Source organism: Rattus rattus, chromosome 1, assembly GCF_011064425.1.
Source record: "Rattus rattus isolate New Zealand chromosome 1, Rrattus_CSIRO_v1, whole genome shotgun sequence".
NCBI lineage: Eukaryota > Metazoa > Chordata > Mammalia > Rodentia > Muridae > Rattus > Rattus rattus.
Genome location: NC_046154.1, coordinates 157,606,998 through 157,613,710, shown reverse-complemented (window position 1 = coordinate 157,613,710; position 6,713 = coordinate 157,606,998). Strand labels below are relative to the sequence as shown.

At 41.5% G+C, this 6,713-nt stretch overlaps 1 pseudogene; it reads right to left on the bottom strand.

Moving 5' to 3' along the window:
• Positions 1-628: 628 nt before the first annotated feature.
• Positions 629-723, bottom strand: LOC116890377 (annotated as a pseudogene).
• Between the last annotated feature and the right edge of the window lie 5,990 nt (positions 724-6,713).

Sequence of the window (6,713 nt, the reverse complement as noted above, 5' to 3'; positions counted from 1 at the left end):
AAGCATTGCAAAGCTAGTTATGCAAGTAAGCCCCTCTCACAGTTTCACTATTTATATTCCCTCCAAATATCGCATGCCCTCCATGAGTCTTGCCTCATCAAGTGTTTTGCCTCCACAGGAGTCTGTATCAGCTGACATCACTCTGCCAATCGGCCCAAGTTTGTGGAAGTAGCATGAGGCCACCAGCTTCTGGTGGTAACCAGAAGTTTTTCTGGTGTGTTTCTCTAGGTGTGTTAGGCGTCCTAACAAGCGATCACCAATAATCAATGGTAAGGCGTACCAATACCATCCAGCTTCACAACCACCGTCTGTTGGGTCCTTCTTAATATCATGCATCCTTTCACATGTTTGGTTTAGCAAAACATTCCTTCACCTGTCTGCCTTAGCAGAACGCCCTTTGCAAAATAAAAACAAAAAAAAAACAAAAAAACAAAACCAACCCAGAAGTTTCCACTTCAATGGCTGGACTGGACTCAGACAACTATTTCCTTACAGCAGAGGCTATTCAGCTCTTGGGAAGTCCCCAGCTCCCTCAGGCCTGGGACCTTGTATTAGTTTCTCCCTATAATTAAATGGAGTACAAAAACAAAATGGCAGTACTTAGAACAAGTTTGGGTTTGGTTTTTTTTTAAATATGGAACGCTTCACGAATTTGTGTGTCATCCTTGTGCAGGGGCCTCTGTATCGTTTCAATTTTTGTATATGTGCTGCTGAAGCGAGAACTTTTGTTTTTTGTTTGGTTGGTTGGTTTTGGGTTTTTGTTTTGTTTTGTATTGTTTTCTTGTTTCCAACACTAATATTAAGTCCTATAATTGCTTCTTACTAATGTAAGAAGAGAACCACCAGAACACATCCTGATTCAAAAACAACTCTCCCATTTTGCTCCCCCATTTCGTTAACAGGGTTAAACCAGGTTAACATTCCTTGCTGTTAGGGGACCTGCTCCTACACTGACCTCGAAATCATCTCCTAAGTGTCTGTTGAATCAGTAAAAGAATGTAAAACTTTTTGTAATCTTAACCATGGCTCCTGAGTTGTAAAAATGTGCAACCAACTCCTGCCAAGCTCTCACTGTATGCAGGTGAACTCTCCTTCGTTCCTTAGTCACCTTGAGCTCTGCACCAAACCTCTAGGAGGATAAATTAAGGGCCTTGGACTAAAGAAATGAGTTGAGGGCCTTGAAGCCAGGTGTCCTGGAAGAGGCCGGTTCTCTAACAAATTAATCATGATTCAAAATAGGTTGGATGATCCCTAAACAAGCCTCACCTTGTTTTGCAGGTTCACCCTTTAAAATTGCAAAGCAGCTCCCTCTAGGGGATGAGGTTCAGTTCCTGAGCTGACTTGCCCCCCTCCCTGAGTGCTCAGAAAATAAAGCTTTTGTTTTGAAGCTTCAGTCTTTGAAGTGAGTTTGTCTGGCTCCCTTCTCAAACCCAGCCCTAAAAGAATTCCACGGCAAGAATAAAAAAGAAATGCTCTTTGCAACCTGAGCCCTGACAAATTGCCACTGTTTTCCTCCATGTGCACCTGAATGGCTTCCTTTTTACTGTGGCTGACCCGCGTTAAAATTAGATTGTGGTTTTTGAAAACTGTGTACAAAACCTTTTTGTGTTGTCTTTGCTCGTAATCTTACGTAACAGCATACAAGATTCAAAATGCTTTATAGAGATCAAAGACATAAAAACAATGCCCCCCCAAAACAAAACAGTGTGTGGGGGGGAGGTGCATTCAGGCGTTAGGAGGACTTACCGCTCTTGCGAGGACGCCGGCGCACTTCTCAATTTCCACACAGATACTGGACACCTTCTGCAGCTCTAGTACCAGGGGATGCACTGCTTTCTTCTGGGCTGTGTGGGCTCCTGTATGCACAGCTCTCACACAAGCTCATGTAAGCACACATACATGCATATGAGAAAAAAACCTTGAAGACTAGAATATGATAACTTATATTTTGAAATTATTAATTACTTGAAAATGTCTAAGATATCGAAGTTTAAGAGGATTTTAATTTGTCAGCGCTAGAATGAATTATAGGGCATTTCCTGAATGAATCATGCTTTCTGGTTTATTTGTCCCAAGCAGTATTTCTCATGTCTTCCCGTATTTAACTGCTTAGCAGATGTGACACATTTCAGTAAGTGCACGCCAACATAAAGCAGCTTTCCAGTATGCGTGATTTTTCATATTATGATCATAGGATATTATGATCACACATTATGTCAATCACAAGTGAAAAATGGTATTAAATCCCAACTGATAGCACATTTTAAAACTTGCATAAAACACAAAACTTGCAGTTTGCTCCTGAGGTTGCAATTCATGCCAGTTCCATGGACATACGCTGACATATCAGGAGATCAAAGAATGTGTCCTTACACACTGGCTTTCCACAGGGAACATAGACACACACCTCAGCGTCTATCCTGTCTCTCTTTGCCTTGTTTGAATTGTTCCTGCACTCCCCATCCCTCCTTTACAAAGTAGAGATCTAAAAAGCCTGTGTTCAACTGCAGCTTACTGTATGGTCCAGCTGATCCCTGGCTTCCTGAGTGGCTAGAATTGCAGGAATTGGCCCCCATGCTCAGTTACTTTTGAATATACATCTTATTTTAGGCAGATAAATGGTTTCAATCTTGGTTGATAATCACACTTCTTTCACAAAAGTGAAAGAATCATTTGTGAACTTACATTGTTCATGGAACTAAAACCGCTCAAGCCCTATTATTTGTATTCAATATTGTTTCAATGTACTCTATTAAGCTGCCATTAAACGTAGCAAAATTATAAAAAAAAATTTGACATAAATTTTCACTGTAACAGTGATAGTTCCGGTGTTAGGCTTATATTCTGATAACACTCCTAAACATACGTCTCAGGCTATATGCATAGACAAATTTTGAAGAGAAGTATTACAAGCACACCAAACATAAGAGAAAAAGTATATTTGAAAGATGGTGTCAAATAGCCCAGGCTAGCCTTGAATTCTGTTTTGGTTTTTGTTTGTGTGGTGGTTTGCATATGCTTGGCTCCTAGGAAGTGGCACTTTTAGGAACTGTGGCCTTATTGGAGTAGACATGGTCTTTTTAGAGGACGTACATCACTGTGGAGATGGGCTTTGAGATTCTACACTTGGGCCCTGCCCATGTGTGGAAGAGACTGTCCCCCTGGTTGCCTGAAGAAGTTAGTAGTCTGTTCCTGGCTGCCTTTAGATGAGGATGTAGAACTCTCTTCCAGTACCATCTCTGCCTGCATGCTGCCATCCTTCCCACCATGGTGGTAATAGACTGAACCCCTGAAACTGTAAGACAGCTCTAAATAAATGCTGTCCTTTATAAGAGTTGCCTTGGTAATGGTGTATCTAAACAGCAATGAAACCCAAACTCAACAAAAGCTGGTACCAAGGACAGGGCTATTGCTATGTTTTTATTTGGAGGATTGTGGATTGAGGGACCTTGGATTTAGAAAGCATTGGAATGCTTTAAATGGGGCTTAATGGACCATCCTAGCAGGAATATGGAAGACATTGGTGCTGAGGATGGTTCGAACACTGGGACCTTGGTTCAAGTGGTTCCAGAGGAGAGGAATTCTAGTGTTGCCTGGAGAGCTATCTTTTGATGTTTTGGTGCACAATGTGGCTGCTTTTTGCCCTGTCCTGGGCAGTCTGCCTGAGGCTAAGGTGAAGAGATTCACATTGGCTGTAATGAGGAAGGGGGTCTCAACAAAAGCCTAGCATAGACTCCCCCCCCCAAGGCTCACTCTTATGAAAAGGGTTTTGACCAAGCACAGCAGAGAGAGAAAGGAAAATTACAATTATATGGTTCAAAGGTGAAAGAGCACAAGGAAGTGAAACAGCTAAATCCTGTGTTCAAGGATAGTAAATGGAATGAAGGACCTGGGGCAAGATCCCACCCAGCTAAGCTTATGTTTTATGCTTGTTTGCAGTTGAATAAGGGATAGTTATATATTGTTAGGTGTTATTATTAACTGGTTATTATCTTTACTTGGACTTTTAATCTGAAATGAACTACAGTTCAGAAATGGAGGGCACACCTGTGATTCAAATCTTGAGACTCGAAGACACAGGCTTTTGATCCAGATCTTGAGGAATGGTGGCCATGAAAAGCTTAGGTCCAGGCGTGTTATGTAATACATGCCGTTAATCCAGGAGAGAAGCAACAGATCTCTGAGTCAAGGCCAGCCTGGTTCACAGCAAGTGCCAAGTAGAGAAAAGCTTAGGTCCAGGCATGGCGGTACATACCTTTAATCCCAGAACTCAGGAGACAGAGGCATGTAGTTCTCTGAGGTCAAAGTCATTTTACAGAGCAAGTTCCAGGACAGCTAAGCTTAGGCAGTAAAGGAGGTAATAGAACCAGGGGGCCATGTTCCAGCCCCAGCAAGCAGCAGAATTCTTCAGCTTTGGTCATGTGGCTCTGGCTTTAGAGTACAGAATAAAGGGATCACTGGGACAATCGATGCTGACTAGCGGGAGCTTAGAAATCAGCAGTGATTAAAAAGAGAGCAGCATCACTAAGGTGAAATCTGGGAAGTTTTTCTGAGCACAAAGAAGCTGTGTTCCAGAGACAGCCAAGGTTGTACCCCATGTTGCAGCCATACTTGGTAATGTGTAAGAGTCACCCAGGTGGTACTGGTTTTGAAGCATGAAGGGGTCATGAAGCTCAGTAGTGGAATGGTTACCTAGCCTAGGAGAGCTCTGGATTCCATCTCCAACAATAGTTTAAAAAAGTAGAGATTTCAAATAAGTACCCTAATGCTGCACCTTAAAGTGTTAGAGAAATAAGAACAAACTAAGGTCAAGTTATCTAAAGTTAAGTTCATGGAAGAAACAGATGTGATGGGAGCTAGAGGAAGAGACGACAGAAAATGCAACTAGAGGAATCCAACAACAGCTTTCAATTTATGACCGTATATTACAAACGAGTTGGCTTCATTCAAGGGAGAGAAGGATAGGTCAGCATATGAAAACATTCAAATATACTTAATATATTCAATATACTCAAGGACCATAAAAACACATGACACTAGTCTTCAATGACTGTAGAAGAGCTCTGACAAACTCCAACATATCATGGTAAAAACCCTGCTGGCTCACGGCCATCCCCAACTGCTGTTGTTTGTGATCTGATCCATCTTCTGAACTTCACATTTGGCATACATACATACATACATACATACATACATACATGCAGTGTATGCATGAGTTCATACACATAAGATAAAAAAATTTAAGGTACCTAGCTAGGCAAAACTAAAAAATATTACTTTATGAAATTCATAGGTAAATGGATGGAACTGGAAAATATCATCCTGAGTGAGGTAAACCAATCACAGAAAAACACACATGGTATGCACTCATTGATAAGTGGATATTAGCCCAAATGCTTGAATTACCCTAGATGCCTAGAACACATGAAACTCAAGACAGATGACCAAAATGTGAATGCTTCACTCCTTCTTTAAAAGGGGAACAAGAAAACCCTTGGGAGGGAGTAGGGAGGCAAAGTTTAGAACAGAGGCTGAAGGAATGCACATTCAGAGTCTGCCCCACATGTGAATATACAGCCACCAAACTAGATAAGATGGATGAAGCAAAGAAGTGCAGGCTGACAGGAACTGGATGTAGATCTCTCCTGAGAGACACAGCCAGAATATGACAAATACAGAGGCGAATGCCAGCAGCAAACCACTGAACTGAGAACGGGACCCCCGTTGAAGGAATCAGAGAAAGGACTGAAAGAGCTGAAGGGGCTTGAGACCTCATATGAACAACAATGCCAAGCAACCAGAGCTTCCAGGGACTAAGCCACTACCCAAAGACTATACATGGACTGACCCTGGGCTCCGACCTCATAGGTAGCAATGAATAGCCTAGTAAGAGCACCAGTGGAAGGGGAAGCCCTTGGTCCTGCCAAGGCTGGACCCCCAGTGAACTTGATTGTTGGGCAGAGGGTGGTAATGGGGGAAGAATGGGGAGGGGAACACCCATAAAGAAGGGGAGGGGGAGGTTGGCCTGGAAACTGGGAAAGGGAATAACAATTGAAATGTAAAGAAGAAATACCCAATTTAATAAAGATGGAGGGAAAAAAGTTCTGAGAACTACACCATTCAGATAAAATTAAAAAAAAAAAAACTAAAATTATTTCCTCTGTAGTAGGTAGTGAGACAGGAACATCCATTATCTACAATTTCAATCAATATAATGCGTAAGATAACATAAGCAGAAGAAAAAGGATGTGGTTCTGGTTTCACTTTTATTGCTGTGATAAAATACAGCAAGCAACTTTTGGGGGAAAATTCTTTTAGTTTATTACAGCTATGATAGCAAAGAAGTCAAGGCGGCAGGAACTTCAAACTGCATCCACACATCCACAGTCATAAGCAGAGAGAAATGAATGCATGCATGCTTGTCTCCTTGTTTGCTTGACTTCTCCTCTCTTAAATAATTCAAGATCCTGCCCCTAGGAAATGGTGTTTACTGAGTGTTCCTGTATCAATTAACAATAAAAACACCCTCCCTGCACATGCCTGAACTAGACAATTCCTTAATAAAGACTCTTCCATGAACCTAGGTTGTGTCAGTTTCACACTTAAAAATTTCTGATCACAGATGATAATACAAGAAATTATATCCTTATTTCAAATGATTTGCTCACATACTTAAGACCCTAAAGAATTTATGGGAAAACTCTTTGGCCTCA